General features: G+C 39.7%; 1 protein-coding gene across 4 annotated transcripts in view; it reads left to right on the top strand.

Moving 5' to 3' along the window:
• The window catches only part of LOC137176124 (plexin-B2-like), a 206,942-nt gene that overhangs the window by 124,240 nt on the left and 60,593 nt on the right, over window positions 1-22,109 (top strand). For all 4 annotated transcript variants that reach the window (XM_067582193.1, XM_067582196.1, XM_067582194.1 and 1 more), the window contains one exon: window positions 3,624-3,685. The gene's annotated coding sequence lies outside the window, so the exon portion shown is untranslated. The remainder of the gene's footprint in view (window positions 1-3,623; window positions 3,686-22,109) is intronic.

Raw genomic sequence — 22,109 nt, forward strand, 5'->3', positions numbered from 1 at the left:
TATTGGACTTTTGCTACGTTGTGTCGCCTCAGTTTATGACAGCTGCTCACAATCAGAGATATGAAGCTACAGTGATCAAACACATCTTCTAAAGTGTGTTTAAATTCAACATGTTGGTGACAGTAGAATATTGTTAAATTACTACTCGCCTATTAAATATTAAAAGGTTATTTCTTGGTTTTTGTCACATCTCTCGGTATCACATCTAAACGCAGCACATAAGTCTGATATTGACAGATGCCTGCTGCATTATGGCGGCGGCTGAAGCAGTGGAGAAACAGTGTGGGGTCTCCAAATGTCCTTTCTGGAAATCCACCCGCACCTTTTCATGAAAATAATACTGTCTTCTTCAAATCTGAGGGTTCATGTTGAAGTCTGCCGTCTTATTACGGAGACGTTGTTGGACCAACTCATTATCCTGAAAGATCTACTTACTAACTAGTAACACTTTGTTCCATTTTGAAAATCAATGACACAAATGAGGCTGTTCCTCGAAGACACGACACAAAGTGAGGAAATTGCATAATTCTCTGAGGCCGACTGATTGACTGGAGTAACTAGTTTTGTATTTTCTGTGTGTGTGTGTGTGTATGTTTCTGCCTGTAGACAATGAATGTTGTTCTGCATTGGTGTAATTGTTTCCTTCCAGCTGTTTATATAGTACACACAGTCACTATTAGCACACACACACTTTCTCTCACACTCTCCCATATCCTCAGGGCTGAGAGAAAAAGAGAGAGATGTAAACTGAAGGTCTCTCTATCTCAATCCAGCAGCTGGCTGACATTGGCTGATACCACATACTACTACTACTACTACTACTGCTGCTGCTATACACACACATAGCATCACTACACACACACTCTAACACAACCTCAGGATGCTTTAGTGTTTTCGTTTGCTTGTTTTTCGCCGGGAGGCCTGATGGAAAATTCGTTTTCTCTGCTGCTTTAGCTACAATTAAGGAAGACTTTGTTACAAGCTCAGGCTGCATGTAAAGACGGACGTAGCGAGGTGTGACGGCACTCGTTTGGTTTGCATCAGAGCCGGTTTGAAGCCCAGAATTGCAGCTTATGTTTGGTTACCTCAGATTGAATATAACACCGGTTTACTGGGAACAGTGAGTGTTATTGCAGCCGTAATCAAGTAACATTAAACTTAGTGAAATATTGTGACAATTGTCCGACTTAGTATGAGTCCTGGAGTCGGGAGAGCATTAGTTGAGCCAACTGTCAATCACAGCTGTCATTCAACGCCCACACGGCAGACATCAAGGCTACTGTAAGTCGTCAGATCTTATTAACAGAACAATAATTTCCCAAAATGACCACCAGCACATTTATAAGAGGGCCTGAATTTACAGATTGAGACCAGAATGACTCGCTGAAATCAATGATTGATTTAGTATTTCTAGAGAGAAGTCAAGGCTTTTTGAGTCAGTTGGAGCATCTGTGGCACGTTAACATACTTCAGCCTCAAGCTGTGGTAGCTTCTGTTAGGTTACAAGGCCGAGAAAAATCACTTTACACACTAAGACACACACACACATATTTAAACACACACCGAGCCTGGCGGAGTACCATTTAGCTGGTAATAACCTCTGAATTCACACCGCATATTAATACTGCGGATTTCCCTGCTAACACCCTCATATAATAAACTGGGTTAGAAAAACTCTTTGTCTGTGTGTGTCTGTGTGTGTGTGTGTGTGTGTGTGTACCTGTCGATGGGTTCGCACATGCCCCGACTGTACAGGTGTGTGTGTGAGAGTGAGAGAGTGCCAGAGAGACTATGTGTGTATAACTTTTAATACCTGCTAATCCTCTCAATTTCCTCGGCTCTAAACCAGGGTCGCACCTTTTCTGTGAAACTCTCTATATGTGTGTGTGTGTGTGTGTGTGTGTGTGTGTGTGTGTGTATTTGGCTTTCTACATTCAGTTCCTGTTACTCGGCCAACTCCCCATTGACCTCAATAGTTATAACAAACAACACACTCCTCTGTTATGTAGATATCAAAGCTTTGCTGCTTTCCCTCAGTACAAAGGCATGCTTGTGTGTGTGTGTGTGTGTGTGTGTGTGTGTTTCTTATCACACCTTGGTTTATTCTTGCTGTAGTGCCAAGAAACTGCTATCATTTCCAGGGTGCTTGTGCTGGAATAATTCACAGCGGGCGGCTGGAAGTTTTTATTCAGTTAAACATCAAGTGAAAGTTTGCAAAAAAAAAATGCAAAAGTGAAATTAAACTTCTTATCAAAAACCGGAAGACTGTTCACATTCACTCAAGTTTTCTTGAGCAGTGAGGCGAGTTTTTAATCTGGCCAACATAGAGTCGAGTTTCTAATCTCTGAAAACGGCTTTTAAATAAATGTATTAGATTAAATTGATGGTGCAGTAAAGGCAACAGTCCAAAACCCCCCGAAAATATTCATTTTTTCCTACCATGTATGACAAAAGAAAAGCTTTAAATCATCACATCTGAGAAGCAGGAAAGCAGCAGCATTTTTGCTTAAAAGTATGACAGAAATGGTTATTTGACTGATTAAGTAGTTGCTGATCAGATAATCATTGGATCTCTACTGTACAGTTAACGTACAGTGCAAACAACAAGTCCAAATTAAAGATGTGAATAAAAAAACCCTGCAGTCTGAGGTGTTGATTCTCAGTGGGATCAGCAGTAATAAAAAACCTTTTCACAGCACAGAGAGTCATTAGATTTGATGTTAATATCATAAATATGATGTAATGGGGCTTTAAATGGACAAGTCCTCTGGGAAAAGACTCAGCGGAGTCTAATGAGTGTTTTCACTTCAGTCTGTCTGAATCTCGTTAGAAAGTATAAACGCTGAATTTCCACACTACTTTTCATTAGGGCTCGGGTTCTCCTGGCGTGTCCCAGAATGCACTCCTCTGTACTCTGATACAGCGACTTAGCGACAGCGTGATCTGCCTCTTTCACTGACTCTTCATTTCTCCTCCTTTTATCTCCCACTAGCTCATAAATGCGCACTGATATGCAAGCTGTTCTTTACCTCTTTGTTGTTCTGTCTCTCTTCACTTTGTGTACACCGGCTTTCTACTTACACTGTCAGTCTCACACACACACACACACACACACACACACACATATATACTGAATAAGGTGTGTGTTAGCCTTGAGGTGCACGCTGCAGTTTATGATGTGTATTTTGTACGATGAAGACCTGGAGGGTTCACGTTGTCAGTGGAGCATCTCCACATTGTTTCTCTTAATGACAACAGTGATTCATCTCAACTTGAGCTCAGCTGTTGATTTGCTTGAACAACTCAGCATGTTTGAAATGACCGGGTCACATTTAGGAGAGCTTTAAGCCTGACTAGCGTCCCCTAATAAACAACAAACTGATGGTTTAGCTGTTATTTGAGCCTGTGAGATTACTATATAGAGTATATATATATATAAACATTCATTACATATGCATACAAAGGTTTCATCCTCTGGAGAAGCATGGCTAAGTTCAGTTAATGAAGGGTAATTTGCCCATTTCATACTGGGGGAAATGATTAAATATAATTGTTTAACATAAATCAATATAATTATGTTGTCGCAACATTCTCATTTTCTTCTCGTTTGTCTTGGCTCGCAGATTGCATGTCTTGAAGAGAGAGTGAAGAGGAAGAAAAGAGAAAGAGGGAATAAAAGAAACAGGTAAGCAATGATTCGACTTCTCTCTCAGACTTTGCTGGAAGGCTTTTCTCGACGTCGACGAGTGACAAAAGCAAAAAAACAATCAACTTTTAGCTTCTTGTGCTAAAAGCTAAAGGTCACTGCAGGCTCCTCCAAGTGTTCAAGGGCACAATGTATGTATGTTTATACTGTATGTAACATTTTGAAGTCAATCCTAAAATTGAAAGGGATATTATTGTCCTATTTTTCATGCTATTGCACATAAAACACTTCACAACCATGATTATATTGGGGCTGTCAATGAACTCAATGTCTCAATAAAGTATTAAAAGAAAGAAAAATGGACATAATGGGATATAATAGACTATATTTATGTTGCACTTTTCTTAACAAAGTTACAAAGTGCCTCAGAAAAAGAAGAAAGAATTAAAAAAACACAGATTACAGAACACTGGAGAATAAAATAAAGTTAAAATAAAACCATTTTTTAAAAGCATGAATGATTTTTCTTTATCTTAAAAAAAAAAAAAGTGCTTTCCTCAGTTGGAAAAAGCAGGACTGAACCAGTTTCTTTCTTTTTTTTTTTTTTCTCAAAATCACAGAAATTTTTGTTCCATCTGGAGTAAAAACTCTCGGTATGAAATCCACAACAATGGCATGTTTTTGTTCAGCTGGTGCCAGACGAACATGTGCTCACCGTTTTGACTTGACAGACTTTTAGTTTAGTAAAGTGCTCACCCAGTAGTAATGCCGTGTGTGTCCCAGCAGGCCGGCTGTTGTGTGTGTTGATAAGGCGGTTTTGTATGGATGGATAGCCTCGCGGTAGAAAAGTAGAACGGCTCTATTCTGGCTCATTCTTTCAGGCCTGAGCTACCATGAAGCTTCCACGACTTGTGCCAAACGCTGCTGCAGTCAGAAGCACTCAGACACAACCAGCTGGGCTCTGAGTGGACTGAACATCAGCAGCATCTGCTTCACACTGAGTTACATTTCCTGCCACATGATTTATGTCTCTGCTGTTTGTTGTTGTGCAGTCTGTCTCCACCACTTCCTCTCCAATTCCCCCTTCATAATTAAAAAAAAGTACATTTAATGGAGTAAAGTTGGCAAGTTTTTTTTTTTTTTTTTATAGAATAAAAGCAGCTAAGCGCCAAATAGCTGCAGGACAATCTGCTTCTCTGCTGCCCATCTGCATGCTTTCTACTTTCACAATGAAAACAGCTAAAAGAGAGAATTTAGAAGTGTAACCAGAACGAGCTGGGAAACTAACGTGAATGTCGTTTCCTGTCAGTTTATGTAGGTGTTGGATATATGCAGCCTAAAATAGATATGAACAGTCACCCAGAAAAAATGGATGCGATCAGCAGTTTGGAATTCATGCATAAAGGCTGCAGTGTGTCGGGAAAAAGCTGCTTTGAAAGGCCCAAAGTTTTACAAGCGCTCTGTTTTACACTCCGGAGGAATCACAGCAAAGCTTCCCTGCAGGGAAACTTTCTTAACGTACTGAGCAGGAGTAGATGGCAAGAAATGTACTATGCAAGTATTTTAATGTCTGTAATGACAATAACAGTTATTTTAGTCTCCCGTGTTACAAGCTGTAACCGCTGGTTGAAGTCTAGCGGAGTATTCGCATGTATAAAAGCATCAGCTAAGAGCAGATCTGATGTTTATTTTCCTAGAAGAGTAAATTCATTTTCCAGCAAGGCAGCAGGAAAAGTACTGAAACACAATAAAACAGTAGTAGATATTAGAAAACTGAACACAAAATGCAGTCCGTTTGGTAAAAAACTGCAAAAAAGTAGTTTTTACTGTATCCAAATTAAGTTTGTATATTACATTTGGAATAAGTAAAGTTAAAGTTTTGCATTAAAAGTGTTATTTAAAGGGGGCGTATCATGCTTTTTTGTTTTTTCTGTTTTTAACTTGTTATAATGTCATGATCTTTATGTTAAACATGATCAAATGTCCAAAACTTGAGGTGAACGTATGTAAAAATGCTACCTGCAAGTCAAAAGTCAGGGCTTCAACCTCTACTTCCTCCTCGTGATGACATCAGATTGTTCGCACATGCCCACAAACGACCGTTTGTCACATAGTCTTTGTTGCTGAGGTTGTTCCATGTATTGTTCACGTCCACCCATTTCAAGTAAAGAACGAGAAAAAGAAGTGAAATCCTGCTACTATAGTTTGTTTACATATCTTCTGAAATGCCAGAAGCTTCCTGAAGCTGACCAATCAGAACAGAGTGGGCTCATTAGGAGGCGGGGCCTTAAAGAGACAGGAGCTAAAACGGCCTGTTTCAGACAGAGGCTGAACTGAGGGGCTGCAGAAAGGGCCAGTAGAAGATAAATAAGGAGATTTTTGAATTGTAAATTATGCAAAGATATTCTAGAAGAGCCCCAGAATTTAAATATACACCTGGAAATGGACATGATACGCCCCCTTTAAATAAATGTATGGAAGTATCAGCAACACAAAACACTCAAGTAAAGTAAAAGTACCGATTATGAAGAGTCAATCTTTTCAGTTTTAAGTTATTGATGCATTAACCTTGACAATACAGACATAAACTAAGTAACCAGTAACTAAAACCATCAGATAAATAGAGCTGAGTTCAAGTAGAGCGTGACATTTCACACTGTAAAGATAAACTTGTCGGTGCTCTCTGCTGGACAAACTGTGCAACAACAACACATTTTCTAAATCAAACTTAGCGTCGACGTCTCTGTACCGCAATGTTTTGTCCATGAAAAGGGCGACAAATACGCCAATACTGCTATCAGCTGATGTATCAGCCTCTGAGTTCAATCTTCCTACTTTAACAATCTCTGTTTTAAAAAGAAAATTTAAGGTAAATACAATGAAAATGAGAAAGAGCTGTTCTTAAACTATTCATATCCTTTTTGTCCTTTTATCTTTTTCTGCCCACTCAGTTTCACACTGTTCATCAGGGATGTTAAATCAGAAACAGGACATGTTTGACCGCTGTGTTTGCTCACTCTCGTTTTTTTTTTTTAACTGGGTCTGGAGTTCAAACCCAGGTAGCATTAAGAAGTCTTAAGTTACTCATGACCTCAGATACCCTGACATTTACCAGATGTATCCAAAAACACACACACTTACACACTCACACACACATACAAACACATACACACCGCAGGGGTCCTTTAACTCCTGATAACTGAGCGAGCGTTGTGTTGTGAATAAGCAGGTTGGTTGTCCAACAGGTCAAAATCCTTCGAAATTCAGAGAAACCATTGTTATGTCTGGATTTTAATGAGTCCGTTAGTGTGTGTGTGTGTGTGTGTGTGTGTGTGTGTGTGTGTGGGTGTGTGTGTATGTGTGGAGTTGGCTTCCAGCAGCTCACTGCCTGGGAGGCAGAATTATCTGTGTTTTAATCAGCCTAGAACAGAGGGAGAAGGAGGGAAAGCTCTCCCTCTTTCTGTTTCTTTGGGTCTGTAATAAGGCTTCTTGCTCTAAATCCTTTAATCTGAGTAGGAATGAAGGCTATATCTCTGTCTTCTGGCTGCAAAGGACAATCTCTCCTTCTCTCTTTCTGTCGTTTTTCTTATTTTTACTCACACATACACACACACACACACACACACACACAGAGATACTGCTGAAACAGAGGCGGCCTTGTTAATTGAGAGCTGGTGAAGCTGCCTCTTCACTGTCTTGCTGTTTCTTTCTTTAAAGGTTCGCAGGAGCTGAAGAGCAGGAGTTCAAAGGACTGAAAAGTTAGTTTTCAAAAAAAAATACAAGTCGAGATTGAAAAAAAAAAAGAAAATGGGTTCAAACATTTTAGGACAGGAGGGAAAAAACACTGGAACACTATCTCAGGTTTTGGCTCAGCTCCACGTGCACATTCAGTTCTAATTATTTTTTGATACGACTTTAGAGAGACAAGCGGTTTTTAATAGTGCTTTCCCATTCAGTTTTTGTCTGCTTGTTCACTCGATTCCCCCCCCCCTCTCTCTCTCTCTCACTCTCTATAGCTGAGACAGAGGTTTTAATTTTCAGTGTGTGAAGAGAGGCTGTAAATCTGCTGGATTCGGTCCAGACATAATGACTCGACAGCAGGAGCTGCAGTCATGGAGGCTGCTCACCTCTGTGCTCAGCTGCAAAACAGCAGCAGATACTGAAGCAGTGCTGGAAGGAAGAATTTACTCATTAAGTACTACTGTACTTAATATAGCTATAAGGGATATTTTTTTATAATAACAGTGAATGAAATGACTCGTTTGGCTCGTGGTGATGAACCTACAGAGAATTATCAGCGACTCTGCAGCTCCTCTCGGCTTTAAGGAGCTTTATATTGAGTTTCAGCTCATTGTTTATCTGTCCGGCTGCAACTTTTACTGTTTTGGTTCACTCTCAGCGCTCTCATAGGGTCGTTTTCAGAGAAAAAAGCTCTAAAAAGCCACTGTACACTACCTGCTCAGCACCAAACGGCAAACAGACACAGTTAGCTGTAGACTAGCTGGTGAACATAGTGGAGCATTTAGCAGCTAAAGAGCCAGATATTTCCCTCAGGAGTTGGTGGAGACCAAAAACAGAGCTAAAAGAGAGTGAATACTGGACTTACATTCACCAGGTGGACAGAAACACGACTCCAAATGAATGATAATGTTGCTCCGTAACTGCTGGATGTGGAAAATAAGCAACTGTTTGCTATTAATGGATTTCTGCCTGGAAAAAAACACTTTCCTTGTTTGTATTTTATTTTGCACTGACCCCCCTCCACCTCCACTTCAACACCTGCTTCTCTTCCTTCTACCAAACTTTGCATAATTTTTTTTTCCCTTATAAAATATCAGACACCTCATCTCGTTATGTGCTTCCATTTCTTTGCAAGAATCAAAACAAGCCTCGGCTGCTGGCCAAACATTACACATGAGGTGAGGGACGCACACACACATGACGACTGTTGAATCTGATTTGGGGCGTGACGACTGATAGGAGCGAGTCGGAGCCGGTCTGCTCCAGTCTGGTCACTTAGTGTTGATAGTCAGCAGATGAAATCATAAAACGTGTGATATGTGATGTGAGGATTCGTTGCCAGTTGTTCTCATAGGGTTTTTTTTAAACGTGTTAGACATTTGTGACCGATGATATCACTTATGTGTCATCCTAGGGAGAATAAAAGAGAGAGAGAGAGAGGGGAAAATTGCAGGCAGAAAGGTTTTATGGTGTGACGGAGCACTGGATGACTGAAATAGAGGAAAATCTGACTGAGCTGTAAAGACAATGAACATCTCCACAACATCAAATCAAAGAGCTGCACAGCCGACTAGAACCTGAAGTTCATTCACCTCCCATTTCAATCCACATTACCCACACCTCTCTGCACAGGATCTCACACAAACTCTGCACCTTTAGCGGGGCAAATAGCACAGCGTATAAGCAGCACAAGCAACTGGTTTCCGTTCATGTTTGTTTTCTTACTTAGAACCAAGCGGCAACCTCCGGGGCTGTAAAATTAAGCCAATGTTGAAGCGCCAAAAACTGCAGTTCCTTGAACGGCCACTTGAGGCTCCAAAAGCGAGTCATTCCCCATAGACCTCCATGTTAAAATGCCCAACTTTACAGCAGAAATAAACAGCCTGGTACAAAAAACGGTTTTGGTCTCTATAGCTAATTTCAGCTTCCATGACAACTGTACAGGGGGTGAATTTTTTTTTAACTCACCCGTTCAAATTTTATCAAGCCGTAAAGTTCTGCATAATGAAGGACATGGCTGCTTTGAGTGACAGGTCCGCCAGCCGCTAGGTGGCTTGTTTCAGCCATTTGGCCCCGCCTCTTTGCCCATTTATGATTGGGAGTTAGGCAGAGTCACGTACTGCCAAAATGGCGACGGCGGCCGGAAACCAACAGGTGATGTCACGGTAACTACGTCCATATTTTTATACAGTCTATGCTTAGAACAAATGATAATTGGGGTTATTGCGGGATCTGCAGGGTCATCATCCGCCAGAACTCCAGTGGTTATTGTCTGTCATCAGGTTTGTGCTCTTACCTGACTGTCAAGAAGTTAAAAATCACGACAGTCGGCGTTTCGTTTGGTCGTTCGGTCTGTAAAGTCCTTGTAGCATTCAGCTAGTCTTCAGGTTTGTCCCGAGCTTTAAAGAGGAAGTCCACCAGTTTTCCAGATCGAAGTGTGTTTCCAGGTGTCGGCCTGAGTCAGCGTCGGTTTGGGCTGAAGACTACAAGTTTGAAATGTGAAAGAAATTCTAGGGGTTGTGAGTCATGGGTGTATAATAAGAGCTGGATAGGGCGCCACCGCTCAGCCTTGCAGCCAGTTTTTCCCAGTGGCCACCTGCGGTATTGCATCGCCAGGCGAGCAATTCCTATAGGACTGAATCGGCGCCATTTTTAGTCCAGTATCCAGCTCTTATAATACATCCATGGTGTGAATTAGAAAGAAGTGATGTTACTGGACCTCACTAAGTTGCTACTAGCTTAACACACCTGAATCTGTACAGTTGAGTGAATGTAGTGGAGTTGCATTGTGGGTAATGTAGGCGTCAGACAAAGACAAAGAATGCATGGAATAAAAAGATGGTATCTGTGGTTCTGCTGCATCGATTGTGACCCTTTTGTGTGTAGAGTGTAATATCCTCCTTTAAGTGTATCTTTGTTTTTTTAATTTTCTCCAGCCTCCTCACACACATATATATACACACACGATGCCCTTCACACTGTAACTGATTAGTCTGATTACAAGGTGATTTATAATCCAATTCTCTAAATACCTCCTGGTTTTCTTGAAAAGATCATATCAAGTGATTTTTAATTTCCATTCAGGAAGTTAGGCTATTAGTGAAATCTTTTCATCACGCAGTAATTATCAGCATATTGTTTGAATGGACTCATAATGTGGTCACTTTGGGTAATGAGCACAATATCAGCCACCGGCGGCTTTAATACAAAAAAATATCAGCCATCCAAGAGCCACATTTCTAAAGCCTTTACATTTTAAATCCCATACATGCTGCGATGTAAGTGGCTTATACAAATACCGTATATAGGAGATATACAGCATTACTGCAGGTATGAAGGGAAGTGAGTGACTTTTTCATGATTCATGATACCATTAGGAAGTGATCCTCCCTTCATGCCAGTGTAGGAGGAAACGCTGCAGCTTTCAGTCGGTTCTCACTAAAAAAATGTATTTTTTTTTTTGTTTTCAAGGTGACTATGGAACCTATATGGTTCTCATTTATACTCCTAAACACTGAAATAAACTGATTTTAGGAGTTTTTTTTCTAATATTAAAGAAAGTTAAGTGGAAATTTAAGGGGAAATGAAGTGTTTAATAGCTTAATGTATCAACTAAACCATAAGCGTCCCTCCCCATTAACATCCAAGGAACAGACCCAGTGTTGTAGTAGGAGAAGCTTTTACTGAGGAAAAGGTGACATTTTAAATATATACAGTCCAGACAGTAAAGTATTTGGACAATTTGTTCATCAGGCTCTTTGCTTCTGCACATTCAGTTTGAAATAAATTAATGGATCCTACATTCAAGTGCCGAGTCTGCTTTAATTTGAGCAGGTTTACACTAATATAGACAGAACTGTGTGGGGAGATCTACTGTATTAGGGTTCAGTTATAATCAAACAGATACACATGAAGTCAAATACAATCATTGTATTCAATGTGTTGTATCTTTCTTTAAAATTATAACAAACAGATCTACTTTTTAGATGATCAAGAAATAATTTTAAGTCATTTTTCAAGAAAAAATGCCAAACATTACATAGTTTCTGGCTTTTAATTGTGAGCATTTGCTGCTTTTCTTTCAGTTATATGATGGTAAATAAAACATCTTCAGGTTCATGATCAAATTGAAGATGTCGCTTTGGGCTTCAGGAGGTTATGATGGGTATTTTTTCACTATTTTCACTATTTTCTTCCATGATTTGGACAAAACGATGAATGCTAGTGTAACATCTGCCTCTTGCATGTTACATTAAATACATTAGTTGTGCATGAAATGGTCATAATGTCTAACAGCAAAATCTTTTAATATAGAATATAATTTTGTCAGTAATTTTACCTTTATTTAATTGTCATAAGGTGTACATAATCGTGTTATTCTCTTTATTTTATGCTGTTATCTTACATTTAATATTTAATACTTGGCTACATAGTATCCAAGGTAATGATGCAGCTATAAAGCCCGTCACCATGGGAACAAGTCAGACCAGGCTTATATCCCCTCAGGTGAGTGTGTGACTGTTAAATGGAAACCTGTAACTTTTAGCGCTGACTAACAGACTGGAAGAAACTCGCTAGCCTAGCAACATTACGGCTACAAACAACCCATAATGCACCACTCTCTATAGGAGTTGGTGTTACAGCGGTAATCTCTCTGTGCAAAAGGAATATCAGATGTTATGAGCACGTCCTTGAATATAAGACGACCACTTTTTTAAATGTGATTTCCAGAATATTACAACATGTATAAAATATGTTCATGTCTCTTTGAACAATACGAAGCTCGTCCTGCTTACAGGTAACACATCATAAAAGTTTATTTGTTTCTGAGGCCTTTTTTTTTTTTTCTATTCCCCTAAACAGTGGGAGTCATCTCACTGGGAAATTGTTTCATTTCACATCAAACCGACATAAAAAAATTTTTTGATCTTTAAATACTGCGACAGAACACCTGCCAGATTTTTGATCTGCAGTTGATCTTTTCATGTTCAGTTTGGCTTTAAAAGCAGACTCCAGATCAGGATCCGGTAAAAGTCTGCGGGAAAACTTCAATCATGACATCTTAAAGACTTAAAAATGAGTTGCTGCGAGCTTGTCAGGAATCTCTGGAAGTTATTCCCATGTGAGCCCAATGCAGCGAACAGAGGGGAAGACGAGGTGCACCGATCGAGTCCCCGGCGCCGTACGACGACGACACAGAGGAGCATCCTTTTAATCGGACGTCTGATGGGGGGAGGGGGGGGGGGGAGCAAGAAGACGTGTTGATTTGTAAAGTTGCTGGAAACGCTGCTTAAGCTGCGAGAGATAATTAAAGCAGGAGATGGATGGATTGGTATGCACAGAAATATGCACTCAAAGACACACACGCGGTCTCATCAGCGTGTGTCATTGCCAGGTTAATGGGAGGTGTTCTGGGATAGAAAGTGGTTGTTAATCGCTCACTCCCCAACGCAGAGGACACAGCCGCTAAATTACATTTGCATAACACAGAATTAATCTGTGCGTGAGTTTACCGCCATGAAATAGGATCTTTTCTCTCTCTCTCTCTCTCTCTCTTTGTCTCTCTTCATCTCTTCCTTGTCTTTTAGCTTAGCAGAAAACTTTTTTCGATGCATTGAGGTAAAGTCATATTTATTTAAGGAGATTGATTTCCTTCCTTCCAGGCAGTTCAGCGGACTTTCAGTTCATATCAGCGTGCTGTGAAAATAAATTTGCAGTGAAACTTGCTCGAGAGGGAACATTTCCTTGGTTTTTTTTTTTTTGTCAAACATATTGTTGTAGTGCATTCAAGGACACATCAAGAAGCATTCAATTGCCATTCATCTTGATCCAAAGACAAACTAAAAGAAAATTTTGGATAAATGTTTTTTTTTTTTATATATATATATATGAAAGAAATCTTTCTCAGTGCCTTTGAACGCATCATCACAAAGCCTTTTTTCAAATTCGTCTCTGCTCGTTTGAATCTTTTCATCTTCGGTTTATGGCTTTAAAAACAGTGCGATCAGGATCTGGAGTCCAGTAAACAGCAGTCACATTCAACATTACATAACTGGTACAACTTCCTCACAAAGAAAAAGCAAGAACTCACAAGAATTAATCAGAGTAAGAGGGATCCAGCCAAGTGTTGGGAAAAAAAGTGGAAATTTGACCTGTTTGTGGCGCCAATAAACAACTGAAAGGAGATAATTAAAGTGAGTCAGATTCACCAGGAAAACATAAATTTCTAGATATTTCACTGCTGTCCTGCTAGCAACACTGCTAGTTTGGAGAACAATGAATCAGAGCTGCTTTCAATAGAGGAGAATAGAGACTATGCTCCTTGTTTTAGAGCCTTTTCAACTTCCATAGAAGTAAAAGAAAAGGCTGAATGGTTGCACTATAATTGCATTTTTTGGCGGTAAAATCAAAGCTTTCGGCAGCTTCATTCGGATAATATCCGTGTCAGGATTGATGAGCGGCGTTCATTGGTTAATGAGACATTTGTAAATCTTGTTTCTTGTATTTTCTACTTATTATGTAAAAGGTCTCACAGTCAGTCCTCTGTGTCTGCTCCAGTCTCAGTGTCTTCACTCTGCCCGACACTGTTTGTTTCTGCTGGCTGTGTCACCGCCCTGCCGAGACGTTACCAAATGGTACCATAGAGACGTTTTTGTGTGTGTGTGTGTGTGTGTGTGTGTGTGTGTGAAGCACTCAGTCTGTTTAATAACCGCTGACCCTTTCGACCTTCTATCACAAGACTAATCCTCTTCTCAAAGGTCAAGTTATTAGAGGCTCCTATTTTGTCATGGTGTAATAATGCCCACTGTTGGATTAATACAGAACAGGGTTAGTATTATAATACGCTCAGCCTTACTTGTTATTTTTTATTCTGCTCATTTGCATTCATCCCCCTGCTGGTCTGTCACTCGTCTTCCCCCCATGGTGTTATATATGTTATAAGTGTTAAAATGCTTCACAGCGTTTTTTTTTTTTTGTCCTGCGCCACCGGTGGGGTCACAGTTCATTGTTTTCTCCTGCCAGTCGGGGATTTCCTTTCCAACTTCATGCAGGTTAGTTTTTGTTATGTCTGCTGCTGTCTGGTCTGAGTAAAAGCTCTTATAAAGGTATAGTACGGTTTCTCTCTCCAGGTACCACACTTATTTTGATTCTTCATTTGAAATTAAATCAAGTTACAAGCAGCTTTAAAAGCATAACACATTACTGTACATACACAAGAGCAATTCAGAGTGTTAATTAAAAGAATAGACTATAAATACAATTTAAAAGGTGTAAAATGTTTGAAATGTGTCTTCTAGAAGCTCATTGAAATCTCAGCTCATTGACGTTTATTTCTCTTAAGAAGCCATATGCTGTTGTTGATTTAGTTTTACAAATTAACAGAAAAGTGATGTTTTTGTTTAAATTAAATGATCATTCAGGTCATCTGATAAGCAGAAACGCCCAACATGTGCTCCTTCCAGCTCCTTAATTGTGACGTTTTTCTCCTTTTCTCTGTTTTATATCAGTGTAAACAGGATAACTTTGGGTTTTAAGACGTCACCGCTCATTATGAGAACTTGCACCCCCCTCCCCCCAAAGACAGCGTGGCTCATCGACAGCATCCGATATTCTAGACATGCTTCCTGTGATATATCATCTGAGGTCATCGGTTTTTGTATAAAAACAGAATCTGAGGGCGAACGTCCAAACTGAAAATTTGGCGCCGACCGAAAGCTGCAACTCCGGGCTCCAATCCAAACCGATGAGTGATGTCACACCTCGCTACGTCCGTCTTTATATACAGGCTGTGATTTATACGCCTGTTCCTGCGTGTTGTAACTCACTTTACTACTTATTGTATAGAAGCTGTTGGGCGTTTCCACTGTTGTCTGACGTTTTATAGACGCATCGACAGACTGATGAAGATCTTTTTTTTTTTTTTAGTGATATGACTTTTCCTTTTTCCCGGCACACCAAGAACATCTTCCTGGACAGAAAACCATCTTATAAACATGTTAAAGTGCAATCCTGTCCTGTTTGTGAGTCTCTGCAGAGGAGTGTGTGTAATGTCTGGGAGTTTGGGGACTGGTAGAAGATATTTATGTGTGTGTGTGTGTGTCCTATCCTCTTCCTCGGTCTTTTAGTTTTATGCTTACTTTGTCTCAGCCATGCTCTCCTTCAGGCCTCTTCATTACCACCAATAAGAATTCAATTTTCCCCGGGCTCTGCCAATCATAGCACTCATATCCCCTCTAGGCCCAGCCAATCAGCTTCAATGTTCCTCGGGCCTCGATGTCATGAATGGCTAATGACTCCCGGTCAGTGGGCATGAATGTAAATGAGACCGCATCAGGAGGCTGTCTCGACATAAGACGTTTTCAGCCGTAAACAAGGAAAAACCCCTCTCTGCTGGTGTCAAAGTTTGGGAGCGAGCAAATATGAAAATATAAAGAGGAAACCAGAGAGGAAAAAAACAAAGATGTTATTGGACTTTCAATAAACAGTGCAGACATCCTCCCCAGCTGAGAGCGAATGTCTACATGACCTGACTCACTGGTTACAGGACATATTTAAGTGATACACCAGCTGCGTCACACACACACACACACACACACACACACACACACACACACACAACACAACACACGGACAGAAAAAGTGAATCAAGCTGAGATGAGATGAGTCAATCCAGGCAGGAAAAGAGATGAAATCACTGAATTTCTGGAACTTCTTGATTGTCTTTGTCATGGAAAATTGGACGGCAGCGTATCCTGATGCGTTGACGTTTCAATTTAAGATTCTGTTGATTACTTTTACTGCACTGAGACATGTCAGATTTAAAAATCTTATACAACTTGTAAAAACCCCACTTGTATAGACTGGCATTTTTATATTGTATTATATCACATTATATTAGGGCTGCAACTCACAATTATATTCATTATAGATTAATCTGTCTGTTATTCTCTCGATTAATTGATTGGTTGTTTGGTCCATAAAATATCAGAAAATGGTGAAAAATGTCAATCAATGTTTCCCAAAGCGCAAGACGACGTCCTCAAATATCTTTTTTTTGTCCCAACAAACAGTCAAGAACCCAAAAAGTTCAGTTTACTGTCAAGAAACCAGAAAATATTTACATTTGAGAAACTGGAATCAGAGAATTTGGTCATTTTTATCTTTAAAAAATGATTCAAAACAATTGATTGATTGATTGATTGATTGATTGATTGATTGATTGATTGATTGAATGGGACAGTGTGCAGTTTGAAACATTAAAGATGCACCAGAGTTAGCTTGAAGCTAATTTGCATCTGTAGTCCCCAACAAAAAACATACAACAACACAACAAACAGTAAAAAGCAAACAAACAAACAAACAAACAAACAAACAAACAAAAATCCCCACACAGATGACACCATACAAAATACAAAGCTACACACAGCACATCACATACACCCACAATGTCAGTAAATCAATGATCATAATAGTGATTTGTGATCATATTAATAGATGGCAACTAATCGACTGTTCACTGCAGCTCTATATTATATTATATTATATTATATTATATTATATTATATTATATTATATTATATTATATTATATTATATTATATTATATATTTCTTTTATCATTTCTACTCAAAGGCTTTTATGTTGTTCTTTTATATTAGTTGTATTCTCTATGTTGGACCACTCCCTGGTATCTTATTGTCTGTAAAGCACCTTCTGAAAGGTGCTTTAGAAATGAAGTTTACTGAAGTACTGACTGTGTGCATCATCGCATGTTGACGCCAGTGTTTGTTTCCCTTTAATATTTAAGTGTTTGTCAGGATTTTAAATACAGCCAGAAGTTTTCTAGTGATCAGTGAAGTTGTTTGTTTCATCAACACCTGCAACACACTGAAGCTGAATTAAGACTCAGCCTGTAAAAACAGTTGTAGTGTTGTAGTTTGAGTTTGTTCTTTACTGAACAAACACCAACCAGTTTAATGGATTCATCTTTATCTTACAGTTCAGAGGTCAAAGGTGCTTTATATTGTAAAACAGTGAGAGCCGACACCATAACCATGTTGTCGCCCCCTACTGGTCTGAAGTCCAGATACTAACTTCACCAAAGATTTAAACAGTCACACTGACTCTAACAGTTGTAAAGTGTCTTTTGTGGCTTTGTGGCTTTTTTAAGTCAGAAAAAATAACTCTGCTAATGTCATCAATTGTTCAGCTTTGGAGAAGAACAGAAGTCCTGCGTTTGAACCCGGAGGCAGAGTTTGAACAGTGTTGTTTGGAAGGCAGACAGGATGTAATAAAGAGACACTATTGTAGTTTGTTATGGATCCAGAGTTTTATGAACTTGAACCATATGATGGAACAAAAGTCAGGATATCTCAGTCCATGTTCAGACAATTGTCCACCAAAGTGAAATACTAAGTTGTTATTAAAAAAAACAGGAAGTGAAATCTGAATTTTTAAAATCAAAATTGGAAGTTGAAAACACCATTATCAACTCTGCCCCTCTGTAGTTTAACTGTATGTTAGTTTTTACCTTCTTTAGAGGGATGTTGGTGCACAATCAGAAGCTCTTTCCTGTTATGTTTTTTTACCTTTTTTTTGTCTTTATGTCTGCCAGCGGAGGGATTTTATGAGCCGTGTTCACCACAAGAAAACTTCTATGATCAATGTCTTCTTGCGGAAGGAAACGACAACGTTTGGGTGCGTCGGGAATTAGTTTTAAACCAAACTGCTTCTTTTATTTATATATTTTTTTGCCATCCACTTGTGAAGACAGCGAGATGTAGCTGAACGCTCCAGAAAAAAAGCTAATAAATTCATCTTTAGTCAGAATTAAAGTTTTTTTTGTCAAACTTATTTTTTCCCAGATCAAGAGTGAACTTTAACACTCAACTTTTTGAGTCTTATTCTCCTTAAAAGTTTCCCACTGGTCATGCGATTCTGGTTACATCGCATCATTTAGAAAGTAAATAAATGTTGCGTTTTCCTCTTGGGAATTATGTATCTGGGACTTTTAACAAACTGGTTCATTTCCAGGAATGTTGCACAATGACAAAGGCAATTTCTCACATGTCTTTATCAAATCAGCTCACAGCTCAACTGGAACAGAAACCAGACCTGTCATGTATTTAAATGTTACCTTTGGTTAAATATTGGTGTCTGCCCTGAAGGATTCAGGTGGATCCGACCCAGACTGATATGTGGACAGACAGGTAATGCGGACAGTCGGGTAATGCGGACAGGCGGGTTAACAGACCGTCAGAGAGACGAGCACACAGACAGAACCGTAGATGGAGTTTCAGATCTCGTTTGTCCCCGAGGATCCTGTGTGTCAGAAAACCGGTTTTGTTTGAACTCGTTCCCGCGGGTGAGGATATAAAGACAGACAGAGAAAGGGAGAGAGACACGCCAGCAAAGATAGAGAGAGAGGGAGAGAGAGAGAGAGAGAGTGAAACAATGTGAATTACAAAGAGAAGTTAGAAATAGAAAAGCTTAAAGAGGTTAGGCAGAGAGAGAAAATCAGCCAGGCTTTATTCCCCTGGCTGGAGTCTCGGCAGACATTCCTGGATTTAGTTTCACTAGAAACTTTTTAGCAGAGGGGTCAGTGCTCAAGACTTCTACAAAGTATGCACTCAGGATTTTAATGAGTCACAGATTGCTGTTCTCTCTCTCTCTCCTGTGTACGTGTGTGTGTCTTGGTGTGTTTAGCTTAGTCTCTTTTATCCATTACATTTGCATTTTATCCCCTTTTGTTTGTATCCCCCCCCCCCTCCTGTTCTCTACTTTGGCTGTGGCTGTAATGATACATTTAAAGGACCAGTGTGAAGGATTTAGTGACATCTAGTGGTGAAGCTGCAGATTGCAACCAACTGAATTACCCCTCTCCCCTCACCCTCCGCTTCCAAACCATGGATGTATAAAGAGAACTGGACACAGAGTCGGAGGAGGAGTTGCTCAGCGGCGCATGAAGCAATAAAAAATCAACTTCTTGGTATGAAAGTACCCGGATCTTGCGCACTGTGCGGCCCACAGAGCATGTGCACTAGTGACTTTCGCCGGCCGAGTCGGCTACTTCCAGTTTAGCCCTCCGGCTAACTTGAATGGGGATAAAACAATTCAATCATGCGGCTCTTTAAGGCTTTTGAAATGTGATCAGAACGAACGGATTTAATTCTGATAGTGAGACAAGTCATTTCGCAGGGGTTGTGACGCTCAGAAAAATGTATCCGCTGATTTACAGACGTCTCTTTCACAATGTAAGTCTATGGGAAAAAGTCTTTTTGGGCCAGTGTGCATCGCATGACGTTGTAATTACACAGTTTGGCCGCTATGTCAAATTTGCTTCCTGTATCCAGTTCTCTTTATACATCCATGCGCCAAATATGTAGGAAGACCTACGGTGGCCACGAAAGGACATCTCTAGAGCCAGTGTTTCGTTTGTCCGTTCTGGGCTACTGTAGAAACATGGCGGCGCAACATGACGGACTCCCTCTGTAGATATAAAGGGCTCATTGTAAGGTATCAAAAACACAATTATTCTTATTTTCAGGTGATTATACACTAATTAAAACCTATTTATGAGTATTATATTCCATTTCTGCCAAGTCTGCTCCGCTAGATGCCACTAAATTCTACACACTGGTCCTTTAAATGAGAGTCCTCAGCCTCACCTACCCCAAAGACTTTAAAGTCAAACCGTTGCTCTCAAAGATAGAATAACACAAACAGACACACACCCCTTTTTACACCTTTGACACCCAGTTTATTCATGGGCTGACACCAGTCGGGCTTAAAGAACCAAAGCAGGAGGATGAAAGAATGAAAATAAGGCAGGAAGAAGAAGAAAAAAAAAGAAAAGGGGGCACGATGGCTTAGCGGAGAACAGAGAGATAGATCCTGTGTGGAAACCAGAGATGATTTTCCTTTGATGGGGCAGATGCACACATCCATAACAGGCCCTCTGACAGAGAGAGAGAGAGCGACAGAGAAGGTGAATAAACCTGTCATCAATATTCCTTTTTTTTTTTTTTTTATAGAGTTATAGGAGAAAGAGAAATATGAAATTTAATCAGAGGGGCGGCCAGATGACAGGTAAACAGAGGCTGGGTTAACATGAAAGCGAGGCAGGTTATGAGTCAAGAGACGCGATGGAGGTGTTGATCCGCCGCGCTCTCATCCGGCGGCATAACTACATTCAAAATAACATTTCAAAGGGCTCAAGACGGAAAGAAACTGGTTCATTGATCACCGTATGATTTAACCTTTTCACTGCTTTAGAGCCGCGGCGACACCAGATGACAGCGCAGGAAGAATAACCAAATTTATACCAAATATTATGAATCTCCTACAGTCTTAAATTGACTTATATTGTGATTGTCGATATATAAACTGTAAAACATCTAACCAGAAGTTCAGCCAACCAATCTGATTGCTAGTTATATAAACTAACTATAAATATAAACTATAGTTATGTAGATGTTTATGTGTAAATCTGATCAGTTTTTAGAGGATACTGTGGTTTGTCCTTAATTTAATAATGTTATTTAGTGATGCTACTTGGTGTGTGCTTATGTACTGTCATATATGGTCGTGAAGAAAGACTGTTTCTAGGTTAGTTGAACTTTTGACTTGTTGGTTGCTGACCTGTAAGGTTAGTAAACGTATGTTTTAAATTCTGTAGTAGTATTTAAGGGACTGGTTAAGTGCCGACTTTTAGCTAGGCGGTATATATATCTTTGTCTCCAGAACTATGATGCATTATACTTCTGATTGTACTATTTGAATACATTATTTCATAACCTAACAATGCATCTCTTTGTGTGTTTATTGGGTGCTCAGCAATTTCCCATTACACAGCCCAGTATGTTTAACTGGTCTGGTTATACATGATAGTAAACTAAATATCTTCTGAGTTTTGAACTGTCGGTCAGATAAAACAAGACATAGGAAGACAACTCTGGGAAATTATGACATTTTATTGACAAAATATTTATCAAGAACCTCATCAGCAGCTGATTAATAGGTAATTAAAATGATTGTTAGTTGCAGCCCTAATGCAAACCAGTCCAATTACAGTGTCTTTGACCACCATGTCGACATTATATCTCCATAAAGAAGCATTTACATTAACATTGTTTTAATTTTGACATCCAAAGCTTTTTCCTCCTCACACTTCAGCGTCTCTTGCTCACTTTGAAACGAGGACACGAAGGAGACACGAAGATCAAAACAACCAACTTTATGATTGACTAACAGGCTCGAACAGCCAGCCCATGCATCATCGTTTGACCTTTTTTAGAGACGATCACACAGACAGATCAAATACGCGATGACGGCGAGGTTATTGACGGGCAGAGCAAACAAAACAAAACAAAAAAAACTTGTCTCAACTTTTGTGTGTGCCTGGGAAAAAAAAGGTCAGAAGAATTAAAGCTCATCACAGCAGACTTGAGGGGAAAAATAGTTTTGCAAGAAAGGCATTTTAAGCAACAAGTCATCTTTTTTTTTTTGTTATTGCAACATTTCCTCACAATTTGTGTGGGCAGTCGACCAAAAATAGACTCGACTCAACCAAAAACATTCCTTCTTTTGTGTGTCACACAATGTCAGATTTCAAAACTTAGACCACCACACACACACACAAAAAAAAAGGCTTTCAGATGTCTGTGCATGTTTTTTTCCTCCACTGTTCCACTTTCTAAAACTCTGCACTGCAGCCATTAAGA

This window comes from Thunnus thynnus, chromosome 23 (assembly GCF_963924715.1).
Source record: "Thunnus thynnus chromosome 23, fThuThy2.1, whole genome shotgun sequence".
Classification (NCBI taxonomy): Eukaryota; Metazoa; Chordata; class Actinopteri; order Scombriformes; family Scombridae; genus Thunnus; species Thunnus thynnus.